The 13,993-nt window shown below is 42.7% G+C and overlaps 1 non-coding gene across 1 annotated transcript; it reads left to right on the forward strand.

Moving 5' to 3' along the window:
- Nucleotides 1–2,212: 2,212 nt before the first annotated feature.
- On the forward strand, nt 2,213–2,319 carry LOC139032517 (U6 spliceosomal RNA). The gene has a single exon (XR_011485058.1). It is a non-coding gene; the product is annotated as a U6 spliceosomal RNA (small nuclear RNA).
- Nucleotides 2,320–13,993: the final 11,674 nt, after the last annotated feature.

The raw sequence follows: 13,993 nt of genomic DNA on the forward strand, positions 1-13,993 counted from the left end.
TTCCAATACATCTTGATATTTTCCACCAGGTCTGAAAGTCCTGCATGTAGGCCTACCCTGAGGCTCTCTTGCTGTTTGTTCAGTAACTAATTAGCGCTGGTAGAGGAACAAGTGTAGCCTCAAGGTTGTTGCCAAGACCAACAGCATCCAGTTCTACAGAAGGTAAGCGAAGGTGGGACAGAGTCCAAAGTCTGGCTGAGGCCAATAGAACAGAGCCAGGTTATGACAGAGAGGGAAGAGAAGAGGGCGTGGAGGGGTCAGGGGCTGGGGGGATGGGTTACCTGCACAAGAAAAGTATAGCTGGACCTAGAAGAGAGTTTAGACTTAAAGTCATAAGAATATCTTCTCTTCCCTTCCCTTCTGCCTGCTGACATCACATGTCCTGGCTTAACCCCAAGTTATAACACGTCTAAAATTGAGGGGGAAGGACTGTCACTGTGTATTAGGTCTGGAAGGGTCTCATTGTCAGTCTAAAGATGTGGGACGTTAGACGTGCACCATCTAACATGGTAATTACTAGCCACATGAGGCTATTCAAGTTAATTCAAATAAAATTAAAAATTCAGTGGTAAAAGCAATAGTTCAAGTGTTCAATAGCCAGATATGTCTAGTGGCGACTGTATTGGGCACTGCAGACACAGACCATTTCCACTGTCAGAGTGCTGTTCTAGACAATGAGAAGCATTGAAGGTTTCTAACCTGAGAAGGGACTTCCCAGACGTCTCTGTGGTAAAGGATCTGGCTGCCAGTGCAGGAGACACGGGTTTGATGCCTGTGTCGGGAAGGTGCCCTGGAGGTGGAAATGACAACACATCTCATATTCTTGCTTAGAAAATTCCATGGACAGAGGAGCCTGGCCGGCTACAGTCCATGAAGTCGCAGAGTCAGACTGAGCAACTAAAATCAGCAAGGTAAAAACATTTCATGCCATGCCCAATGCACAGTAGGGTGGCTTTTCTTGCCAGTATTATTTCCTCTTCCCCCCAGCAATGTTCTCTGAGAAACCTCAGTCCTGCCCCTCCTCCCTGCACCCTCCACCCATTGCTCATGACTCTTGAGCCTGGAGAGAGAATGGAAACGGGGAAGGTGAGCTGAGCCTGTGGTCATGTCTACTACCAGAAACCATATATTAGGAGAGCTCATTTAGTTTGTTTTTAAGCAAAAACGTGTCTTGAAAACAGGAGTATGAGTGGCCTTCCTTGACTGGCTGATGGAACTTGCTTGTCATCTGGAAACACCCTCATTTGTCTCACATTCAGAATCTGCCCTTTAGTGAGCAGGGGGCACTTTCCAGGTGTAGCTCTCCCTGGAGAGGAAGCAAAATGCATCTTCCACTGACCCCCTTGTTTAATCCTCCCTGTCCTTTGGTTTCTTACTTTGAAGTTGATTATTGCTCAGAATTTAGACTTTTAAAATATCATATGCATTTTTTGTATTTTCTCCATCTGTTGCTATAATCTCATGATATTTTGCTTCAATACACAAACTCTTTCAATCATTGTCCCTCAAAAATTGATTGTCATGGTGGTGTTGTCTTCCCACTGTATCCATTTGATCCATTATCAAAAAGAGTTCTCTACCCACTCAACCCTGAATATTTTTTTTTTCAACCCTGAATATTTAAAAGAAGGACTGATGCTGAAGCTCCAGTACCTTGGCCACCTGATGCGAAGAGCCGACTCATTGGAAAAGATGTTGATGCTGGGAAAGATTGAGGGCAGGAGGAGAAGGTGGTGGCAGAGGGTGGGATGGTTGGATGGCATCACTGACTCAATGGACTTGAGTTTGAGCAAACTTTGGGAGATGGTGAAGGAAAGCGAAGCCTGGTGTGCTGCAGTCCATGGGGTCTCAAGGAGTCAGACATGACTTAATGACTGAACATCAACCTTCTCAGACTCACTGAGCAAGTGATCTGTTGTGTTCCCACATCATTGTTATTTCTGGAGATTCTTTCTGCATAGTATTTATATTTATACTTGAAAAGAACTTTGAGATTTACCCCATAAAGAAAAGTCCCAAGAAGATAGACTTCAATCCATCTCATCAATTGTCATCCATTCATTATTCATTTGTTCATCTAACCAGCACGAGTCAGATATCTCCATTGTGCCATGCAAGGCAGTGCTAGGTTGGTGGAAATGGGTCAGACCAACTCCTGCCCTCGGGAAGCTCATAGAATGAGAGAGAAAACTCCTGTGAAAGCAGTTATAGTGTGCTCGCTTTGGCAGCACTTAAACTAAAATTACAATGATGCAAAGAAGATTAACGTGGCCCCTGCACTAGGATGACATGTAAATTCATGAAATCTTGAATCCAGCTTCAACTTCATGGCTTTGGGCAAGAGATTTAACTTCTCTAAGCTTTAATTTATTCCTCTGTAAAATAGGGACAGTCATGTCAAGTTCAGTGGAAGATACCCATGAGATGATATAGAAGAGAAATTTCTCCACAAATGCTTGTCACTATGGAGCTTGTTATTATACAAATACTTTAAAAAGAATCTACTATCTTCTCTGAACAGTTTTTGATATCTTTAATTTATCATGGTAGTCCTTGATATTGTAATCTCACAGAACCCTGTAAAAGGAAAGATGTCCAATGCATGTTACCTGATTTCTGTTTGTGGTCATATGGACTACTGGGCTGTTTGTGTCTCACTGGTCCTCATCCAAGCTCTAGAAATAGCCTCAGTGAGAAACAGGATGTTTTCCTTGTTAAAAGGGCAGATAGCAAATTTTGGATCATTGAATCTCCTCCTTTTTATTTGGTGCTTTCCAAACTTTTTATATACCCTGTTGTGTGGTTCCTTCCCCTGTTGGTTCTGGCTAACCTAGAAGGCTAAGGACTTTTCTCATGGAGAACAGATGAGGCTCATAGGAGATTAGTTATATGTCCCAACACTGCCCCCCAAATGGCACCAGATTGGTGTGAAGACAACGGCGCACCAGAGATGGGAAGTTCATTTCTCAGGCCCTGCTCTTAACAATGAAGTCTTCGAAGTGCATACAATGATCAGCCATGACTTCACATCTAAGAAGATGTGTGCCAAACAGACCTGTGCCAAATTGAAGACATTATTTCTAATTCCAGCTCTGTCAGTATCTCCCTTGTGGCCTTTGGTGAGTCACTTTCTGTCTCTGGGCCTTCAAGTCACTTGAAGTTTGGGATATTATACTGCATTCCTTCCCTATACCCTTAAAAATAATCCTAAAGCACTTTCTGCCCTTCCAATCCTCTCAGCTTGTAATGTGTTATGTAGCTGAGCCAGGTTGCCAAAGCTGTAGTCTGATTTCCCAAGCAGAGCTGATGTGAGTTTGGGACTCTTGCTCATGATGCTGGGGCTGGGGGACATAAAGAGGTTTATGTTGGTGCGTAGACTAGATCTGCATGTTAATCTGCTTTCAAGGACACTGTAGATGGTAAATTATTGCTCTGCCAGTCTTGATTTCCATTTCACCCTCACTGGAGCAAGACCCAGGACGCTTAGAAGACCATGGTAAAAATGTAGTGGATTAGTACTGAAGGATAACAGTATAAAAAGGGCATGGAGGTTAGACTGTGGAATCAGATAAAACTGAATTTATCTCCATTCTTATTAACTAATGACCTTGGGAATATAGTTTAAACTCCCCGACTCTCAGTTTCCCATTTAGAGTGTCATGACAATTAATTAGTGGTGGATATGACTTAGGTACTACTTATTAAAGCATAATTATAGCTTAAAAATGAAATATAGTTTCTGATAGCAATTTCCTTTAAGGCTACAGTATAGAAAGAGGGGAAAAGAATACAATGGAGAAACCTGATGTATGCTGCCTCAGTAAAGGTGATCAAGGTAAACATCAACAATGATAAATCATGTTGGTAGTACAAATGCTTGGTATGATGTAATGATACGATGTAGCACTTTATGTCTGTGAGATCATCCTCTTACAACTCATAAGCCCAGTCTAATCATGAGAAAAATATTAAAGTCCAATATGGAGGCATGCTGCAAAATACCTGACCAGTACTCCTCAGAACATCAAGGTCATCAAAAATATAGAAAGCCTAGAACTGTCACAGTCAAAATGAACCTAAGGAGGGGATGAGTGAAAGGAGGGGGCAGATTAAGAGGTGAAACCTTCCAGTTACAAAATAAATGAGTCACAGGGACAAAATGTACAGAGTGGAGATTATAGACAATCATATTATAATAACTTTATGCAGTGACATACTTAATAGTAACTAGACTTACTGTGGTGAGCATTTTGCAATGTATTGAAGTATAGAATCACTATGTTGTACACCAGGAACTAACACAGTGTTGCAAGTCAATTACACTTCAATTAAAAAATAGGAACATGTAATCACAGTATTCTAATGGGTTCTACAGTGAATAATATTTACAGTCTTATAATGATGCAAACACTAGTTGTTGATATAATTTGAAGTATGGCAAAGTTTTGGGGAGAGGATGAAAAGGAGGAGTAGAGGTGTTAAACCTTTGTCTCTTGTAACATTTATACATTTTTAAGTTGCTTTTTTCTCTTTAGCATATCTATATGAGATGAGAGATGTTATCTAAACCTGTTGTGATAATCATTTCACAATATATATAAATCAGAACTTAATTCTGTACACTTTAAATTTATACAGTAATATATATATTATATATATATATATATATCAATTACTCCTCAGTCAAACTGAAAAAAAGTTTTTTTTTCAATGTCAAGTTGAGACTAAATGATTTGAAAGAAAAAAAGAGGAGCCCAGGGAGAAATGATGACTAAATATAATGTAGTGTCCTAGATAGGATCTTGGAATAACAACAACAGAAAAAAATTAAGCATAAAACAAGGAAATCTGAACTCTGATTAATAATAATAGATCAGTATTGGTTCATTAATTACAGCAAAAGTGCCATACTAACATAAGATGCTAATAAAAGGGAAAACTAGGTGCAGGGTATATGGAAACTCTGTACTGTCTTCTTAATTTTTCTGTAAATCTGAAAAATAAAATATATTTTTAAAATAAATTTTAAAAAAATTTTTAAAAATAATAGCCCTTTTCTGTGGACTCATTGAGTTAACACACTTGTATGAAGTGTATGTTTTGTGCTAAGCCTTGTGCTGGGTGCTGGATTACAGGCTGAGCAAGGCATGGTCCTGGCCTCCCAAAGAGCACGGAGCCTGTGGGAAGTCAGCCAAGAAATCAGGCCTCCCAATCTCTCTTTTACACTGGAAGGCTCTGTACTTCACCTTGGAGAACTAGCTGGAATACAGCAGGTAAAGAAGGACTGGGCAGCCTTCTGGGCTGGGGGAGCTGTCTGTGTGAAAGAGCTGAGAAGTGGGAGGCCAGTGAGCAGTGTGTTGGAATGGAGTGGAGGCAGAGATATGAAGCTAGAAAACTCAGACCTCATTTATCTCTTAAGTATTTTTGAGCACTTACTCTGTACCTGGACTTTCCAGGTGGCTCCGTGGTGAAGAATCCATCCGCCAGTGCAGGAGACCCAGGTTCAATCCTTGGTTTTGGTAGGATCCCCAGGAGAAGGGCAGGGAAACCCACTCTACTATTCTTGCCTGGAGACTCTTGTGGACAGAGGAGCCTGGTGGGCTACAGCCCATGGGGTTGCAAAGAGTCAGACACGACTCAGTGATTAAATAACAAACTCTGTACCTAGGAACGTGTTGGGAGCTGCCTGAAGGTGAGAAGGATGACATGGGCTTGGTCTCTGCCCTAAAGAAGTGGGAATAAGGACAGTGCACAAGTCATCCCAGATGATGGTTTATTTGGAAATTGATCATTGACATGAGAGGATCAAAAGGGAATGACTAGTGAGTCCTTGTGTAAGTGGAGGGTGGGGGTGCTGCTTAAATTAGATCCCAGGGCTGCTATAACAAATCACCACACAGTTGGTGGCTGCTAAACAAGAGAAATTGATTTCTCACAGTTATAGAGAGCAGACGCCTGAAATCCAGGGGTCAGCAGGCCTGCGCTCCCTCTGAAGGTTCCAGGGGAGGCGCCTCCTTCCTAGCCTTGTCCTGCTTCTGGTGGCTGTCAGCCTCGCTTGGCTTGGCTTCTCCCTGCAGTTTCTACCTCCACCTGCACATCACCTTCGTACCATCCTCCTGTGTGTCTCTGTGTTTTCTCCTCTTATAAGACCACCTGTCATTAGATTTAACATTCACCCTAAATAAGGATTATCTCCTTTCAGGATCAACTTAATTATACCTGCAAAGATCTGTTTTCCAAGGTCACCTTCAGAGTTTTCAGTTGGGAAACATATTAGGACATAATGTTGGGACATAAACATATCTTGTTTGGGGGTAGGGGGCTGCACTCACTATCCGACCCATTTCAGTGGCCAAGGAAGGACTTTCTGAGATGGGGACACTCTTGTGGAAAGTCTGGTTTGCAAAGAATAGGGAAGAGTGTTCTAGGTAATAAGAATGCCACACCCAGAAACCTTGAAGCAGGAAAGAGCTGTGTACATCTGAGAAGCTAAAAGGACTGGAAAACTGTAGGAAAGGGAGAGAGGAGCTGAGAATACCTTGTCCGGCCTAGTAGGTGGGTCCATCCTGAGTCACAAATGGTCAGGCTGGAAGGGATCTCAGAATGACTTGGTCCAGCGTCCAACCTCATTCTCAGCCCTGAGGTCTCCTTTCAGCTACCTCCTTCCCTGGAAGGCTTACCCTCAGAGCATGACAGCAGCTCCTGGGCCCTGATCCGGTGACATTCTGCCCTGCAGGAAGAAGCCCTTTGTCTGCATCTATTTCAATGTCATCCAGCCAGAGTGGCGGCAGCTTTATAGTACCCCGTGAGCCTGGGTCTCAGTGCCAGCTTCCAGTTTTGCTGCAACAAGCCCCATCAGGCCCCACTGTGAGCTGCTAGCTGCTTCTCTGAATAAGCCCTACCTGGTTTTGTTTCAAGTCACTCAGGCAGCTGTTCTGTTGGGGCCTGAGCTCTAGCCTGTGATCTTGGAGCTAAGGTTAAATCTCTTTTCAGACTCTTACTGGCCACACAGCTTTAGGCAAGCCAGTTAGCCACTCGACGCTCAGTTTCCTCATCTGTAAAATGAAAACGAAAAGCCCAATATCACAGTAAGATGGTGAGGCTCAAATAAAATGATGTGTTCGAGATGTTTTGTGAATTCCAGTGTTCTACATGATGAAGGAGGTGTTAGTATCAAAGCCCTGGAGTCGCTCATCATCTTCTGGGAGGAAGGGAATGCTCAGGACCGCGCTCATCACATCACACATCTCTCTACTTTGCACTGACAGATGCATGTCACTGTGCATCCCTCCCTGTGGGGTTAACGTGCCTCATCTCCCATCAAGATTTCATCCTGGAGCAACCTCCCCAAATGGAAAGAAACAAAACTCAAATTCATGTCCCTATAAAAAGCAGCCTGCCTTTGAAACTTGACCCTGTTGAAAACCTACTGAACTGAACACAGAGGAGAAGGAGAAGGGGATTTAAAAAAAGGAAGAAAAAAAAAAAACATGAAGTAATTAATCAGCATTTTGTCCAACCCAATTTGGTTTCAAAGACATTCATCAAGGCCAACATACCTGTCCAGGCCAATCCTGGGAGCCCTGTGAGTGGCCACGTGGACTTGACCTCCTGGTTGTCTGCAGTCCTGCTCATTTACAAAATGGTTTCAAAGAAGGTAACAGTTTGTGGTAATGGGAAACATATGGGCTGGTGGCTGCTGTCAGTAAAAATAGCCGGCATGGCCCATGTGGCCAGACGCAACGTCAAACTGAGTGCAGGAAGACAAAAGCTGTGTGAAGAAAGGGAAAAAAAAGTTGTTTCAGAAGACTAGACACGGGAGCCTGCCTGGTGGGGGAGGAGGGACCGGGACGTGAAGGCAAAGGACTCCTCAGAAGCAGAGACGTTTGCATGGAACGCCAGCCCTCGCTGGCCTGCTTGTCCACACTCTCGTGCCCCAGTTCAGAGGGGGCAGAGAAGGTTCTTTCTGGGCATAGAGCCAAGGCTTAGCACGCAGGACAAATTTCTGTAGGATTTGCACTGGGGTACGTACGCATCCTCTTACCCAACCATCCCGACGGAGGATGAAGCCTGAAGGACAAGGAGGCCAGGCCAGCAACTGAAAGAAAAAAATTGAAGCTGAAACTTTAGGATCTTTTTCATATGTATCCTTCTTCATAGTGTAATAGAAAGAATATGGATTTGAAAATTGTGGGCCTGATTTCTTCTGACCATAAACACACCCACTGTATAAACATAAACAAATTAGTTCATCTCTCCGAGCTTCCGTTTATTAGTCTGTAACGTGGAGATAATGTAACCAATGACTGTTTTCAAGACTATATGTGCTGATTCTCCTTATTTTTTAGTGGCTTGCCCTGTTCATGCATTCATTCAACAAATATTTATGAAGTACCTTCTATGGGGCCAGACATGGTTACAGAGAAATAAATCAGTAAACAAAACAATAAAAAAAAAAAAAACACCTGCTGTCACGGAATTTACATTCTAGTTGTAAGTAAAGCATAGAGTGTTGGGAGGTAGAACATGCCATGGACACAAGCAACTGGGGAAAGGTGTTGAGAGAGCAGGGATTGAGATGCAATTTTAAGTGGGATGGTCAAGGAAGGCCTTGCTGGGAAGGTGACATATGGACAAAAATCGAAGAAGGTGAGAGAGTGAGGCATAGACCTCTTTGGGAGGCTAATACTGAAAGTGGAAGAAGCCACTGGAGTGGAAGTCTGGGGTGCTCCAGAGACTAGCGGAGCTGGAGTGAAGGGAACCAGAAAGGTATGGGGGTGGACATGCTGCCAGGGCGGGTGATGGTTAAGAAGGAACTTGGCTTGACTCTGTTGAAGTGGAATGTCTTGGAAAGGTTTTCAAAAGAGAAGTGACAGGATTAGATTTGTCTTTTAATTTTTTTAAACAGGATGACACTGGCTACTGTCTTGAGAAGAGTTCCTCCCTGAACAGGTGCTGAAGCAGAGAGACTGGTCAGGAGGCTGTTGTAGGAATTCAGATGAGAGACAAAGATTTCTTTGACTGAGATGATGACATTGGAGGTGATGAGATGTGGCGAGTTTCTTCCGAATGTGCTGCTGGTTTGAATGCGGGTTTGAGAGAGAGCGGTCAAGAAAGGCTCCAAGAAAGGATACATGTATATTTATGGCTGAGCATCTGTTCTGTTCATCTGAAACTATCATAATATTGGTAAATGGCTATACTTCAACACACAATAAAAATTAAAAAAAAACCAAAACAAATAATGTTGCTCAAAGCAACTGAAAGAAGCTGCTGTTAGCAGAGATGGAGATGACCATAGGTGAAGCAGGCTAGGGAGGATAGACTGGGTGTTCAGTGCTGCACATGTTAATTTTGAGTTGCTTATTAGACATTCAAGTTGAAACAGAGCATCCCAGTAGATGAGAGTCATAAATGCATAGATGATACTAAAGATGATGAAACACCAGATTATTAGGGTAGCAAATGAAGACAGAGATGAAAAGGTAGTGATAAGCATTGGGCATCAAGGATTCCCAGAGATTAAGTAGTTTTCTACACAACATCATCTTCCAAATGCATGAGCTACAAGGGCAAACATACTGTGTATGTGTGTGGACATGAAACCTTCTATGATAGGTGGTGCTATTACTATTTTATATGTAAGAGTAAGAACCCAGAGAAGTAAAGTGATGTGCTCAATGTCAAACAGCTAATGAAGAACAGAACAGGAATTCAAACTCAGGTGTCCTGACCCCAGTTCTAATGCTCTTTCCATTCCAGCCATTGGCCCAGGGCTGGGCTTGCTTCTAAGGTAGACATGCATCTTCCATCCTCAATATATTCTCATGCTTCTCCAAGTTTTCAATCAAAAACAGGTCATTCTAACAGCTAAGCACTCTTGTTTTCCAAGCAGGAGGTCTTGCCAGCCTTAGAAAATAAGAAAATTATGAGAAACTGTTTTTGGCAAAGTCTGGGAAAAAAATAAAAGGAACAAGAGGAAGAGAGAACATGACAAAAAATCTTGCCTTCTATTTTCCCCATAGGTGCTCATTGTCTCCTGGACTCTAAATCATCTTCTCTATCTGTGGAGGACATAGATATAAGGCAGATACAATCTCCCCTGCCTTCTAAATCAGGCATGAGGGAGGGATAGAAAAATAGATTGTTGTATGTGGGGTCACCCAGCAATTCGTGAATGTGACTTGGAAGAGGTCCTAGTTATTTGGCACCACTCCATTCCCCTAAAGTCTAACACTAGTTTATACCATGCATGCAGAAACTGGTGAAAATAATCTCTAGTAACTTGTGAAGCACTTTTTCTTAATTTGGAGGATAATTTCTTTACAATGTTGTGTTGGTTTCTGGCATACAAAAACGTGAATCAACCATAAGTATACATAAGTCCCCTCCCTCTTGAAACTCTCCCCCACTGCCCACCGCATCCTATCCATCTAGGTTGGCACAGAGCACTAGGTTGAGCTCCCTGCATCACACAGCAACTTCCCACAAGCTATCTATTTGGTGATGTGTATGTTTCAATGCTACTCTCTCAATTCATCCCACCCTCTCCTTCCCCGGCGGTGTCCACAAGTCTGTTCTGTACATCTGTTTCTCTATTCCTGCCCTGCAAATAGATTCATCAGTACCATTTTTCTAGATTCCATATATATGCATTAATATATGATATTTTTTCTCTTTCTGACTAGCTTCACTCTCTGTAACAGGTTCTCGGTTCATCCACCTCATTAGAACTGACTCAATTCATTTCTTTTTATGGCTAAGTAATATTCCATTTATGTACCACAACTTCTTTATCCATTCATCTGTGGATGGATATCTAGGTTGCTTGTGAAGCACTTTTTAATCCACTGTTGATGCCACTGTTTGAGGCAGTTACTGTGCATGTTGACATCCATTTTAAAGATGAATAAACACGGCTTGGAGAGATTAAATAATTTGACGTGCTTGTGCGCATGCTAAGTCGCTTCAGTCGTGTCCGACTCTTTGTGACCCTATGGACTATAGCCCTCCAGGCTCCTCTGTCCTGGGGATTCTCCAGGCAGGAATACTGGAGTGGGTTGCTATGACCTCCTCCAGGGGATCTTTCTAACCCAGGGATCGAATCTGTGTCTCCTGTATTGCAGGCAGATTCTTTACCATGAACCACCAGGGAAGCTCAAGTGATTTGACAAAGGTTACCATAAAGCAAATGCTGTAATTTTACCAAATGTGATTATTATCACTAAAAAATAAATGTAAATTTATATGAAAAAGTGCCTCACTTGGCATCCACAGAACCTACAACAATCAAGTCCAGTTTTGCTTTGGCATCACGAATTTCTCCAGTGTGGTCAAGAGTCTTACCTGCATCTGCCTTCTCCCTTTCCTATTTCGCCAACTTCACACCTTTCTGAGAAGCACTTAATGTTGTTCCTCTCAAAGGAATGGCCTGGATCTTCTCCATCCTTTATCCCCAGTGCCTCTTCTGTTTCCTATCACTGTGCAGGGAACTGCATACATTGGCTGGGCTGCCCTGAGCTGAAGTTGATGAGCTGAAGAGGAGAAGGAAGAAGGTTGGAAGGATAGTTTGGGGTTAAGACCACAGAGAGCCTTGAATGCCAAGCAAAGTTGTGTGTATATCCATCTATGATTAGCAGGAGCCAGGGCCACTGGCTTGTCTAGCCTCTGGGTTCTGTAGCTCCATGCTGGATTGTCTTAAAAAAGACGTAGTTTCCTAAGTCAATAAAGTGGGGGTGGACAAGTCTTCCGCCCAAACATCAGAAGAACCTTGCCAACACTTTTCAGATTTGACAACTTGACTTTATTTTTTTTCTTCCCACTCACATCTTAGGTCTTGTTATGGCTTCAGCCAAAGAAAACCGGCTCAGGACCATTTTAGGCTTGTTGGGAGTCTAAAGTAGGGAGACAGCAAGTAGGAGGTGACATCTGATGTTTTGAGGCTTCCTGCTCACATTTAAGACTCAGTAATTTAGTGTGGATTACCTGAGTCAGATGGACTAGGGAGAAGTGTTCAATTCCATCCAACTCATCCCATATTTATTAGCTGTGCTAGGACCAAAAGGAAGAGAGAGGCTCTAGCTCCTGCTCCAGTGCAGCCAACCATCTGTCTAAGGAGAAAGGAAGAAAAAGAAATACACAGATAAGTGCACAACCAGGCAGAACCTGATTCTAAGAAGTGGTGGTAACATGATACACAGTCTTACAGATTTTTTTAATGGGTGGAGATATATATTTATCTAGACTTCCAAAGAAGTTCCCAGCACAGAGTTTAAGGCTACAAGGGAGAGGAAGAGGAATAAGGTTCTTAAGACTAGTTGAAATATGACCAAATAAGAGCCTTGAATGCCGAGCTAAATTGAATGTACATCCATCTGTAGTCAACAGGCAGGCAGTGTCACTGCAACATCTAAACACCAAATTGTTCCAAATCCTTGTTTAACCTTCCAAATGTGATGCTAAGAGCTCTGGAATCAGGGATTGTCCTTTTATATTTTCCATGTTGTGCCCAGTCAATTGCTAGACACAGAATTTGATATTAGATTCTGGAGAACCAAGACTTCCACTCAAGCCACATTGGAGAGTTATCTCCTTACCTTAGGAATGAAAATCATAAATTCTTACTAAATTTGTTTTCAGGTATTTTTTTGTGTTTCATAGACCAGGGAATTTTTTTATCCTTTCAAGTAATTCAATTAAAAATAATAACCAGGGAAGCCCACGAATACTGGAGTGGGTAGCTTATCCCTTTTCCAGCAGATCCTCCCAACCCAGGATTCAAAACAGGGTCTCTCTCTTGCATTGCAAGCATATTCTTTACCAGCTGAGCTACCAGGGAAGCCCACTTAAAAAACAGTTTTCATCAATTGTCATAAACATTTTATGAAAGAATGAGGATTTTAACAGCCAACCCCCTCAAAAAAAGAAAGATGGAATCTCAGAAAGAAAAACCATCTTTTCCAAAAAAAAGTTGACAATCTAACACTGTCATTTAAGGACATTTCTGTAAATTTTAAAATAAAAATAGAATGTAAAATTGTGCTTTATGCTGTACATGTGCTAGTTGTTCAGTCATGTCTGACTCTTTGAGACCCCGTGGACTGTAGCCCACCAGGCTCCTCTGTCCATGGGATCCTCCAGGCAAGAACACTGGAATGAGTAGTCATTCCCTTCTCCAGATCTTCCTGACCCAGGGATCAAACCCAGGTCTCCATTACAGGCAGATTCTTTACTGTCTGAGCCACAGGAAAGCCCATTTATGCTGTAGACAGTATTTTTTTATGTGTAGAAGTCAAGCCTTCATAGACTTGCCCAGTCACACACCTGGTTAGTGGCAGAATATGAGTGAATCCTTCTGTTGGGTCCCAGCCTGTCCTTGGCTAATAGTCTCTGCTGTCCAGGACCTCTCAAAGGGTAAGCTCACGGGACTGTTGCCCAGATGAAGCTGTGCAGAAGTAGCTTCCTCTTCCATCTGACAATGTTGGCTCTCGCTGCCAGGCCACCACTGGAGGGATTCATAAAATGTCTCACTAAGTCATCTCCAAGGTAATTCATAAAATGTCCTATTAAAGGTGAGCTACAACTATGACTATAATCTTCACACAGCCATAGATGTCCTAGTTTGTTACACTGTTTTGTTCAGCAGTTAAAAAAAAAAATCCACCTGCCAATGCAGGAGACACAGGAGATGCAGGTTCAATCCCTGGGTAAGGAAGATCCCCTGGAGGAGGAAATGTCAACCCACTCCAGTGGGACACAACTTAGCGACTGAACAGCAACAGCAACAAAGTTAGACTGAGGTCTGAGGAAGTCTCTAGGTCTCTCCCTTATGGCCGGGGGTCAGGCAGGCCTACCCTCTCCTCTTCTAGCACAACTGACTGCTTGAAGGGAAACTCTGGCCCTCACATGGACCCCTGCTGCACTCCATCTCATGGATGCCAAATGAGTTCAGCTCATCATTCCAGCCAACTGAGATCATTTAGAAGTTTGATTT

This window comes from Odocoileus virginianus, chromosome 31, assembly GCF_023699985.2.
Source record: "Odocoileus virginianus isolate 20LAN1187 ecotype Illinois chromosome 31, Ovbor_1.2, whole genome shotgun sequence".
NCBI lineage: Eukaryota > Metazoa > Chordata > Mammalia > Artiodactyla > Cervidae > Odocoileus > Odocoileus virginianus.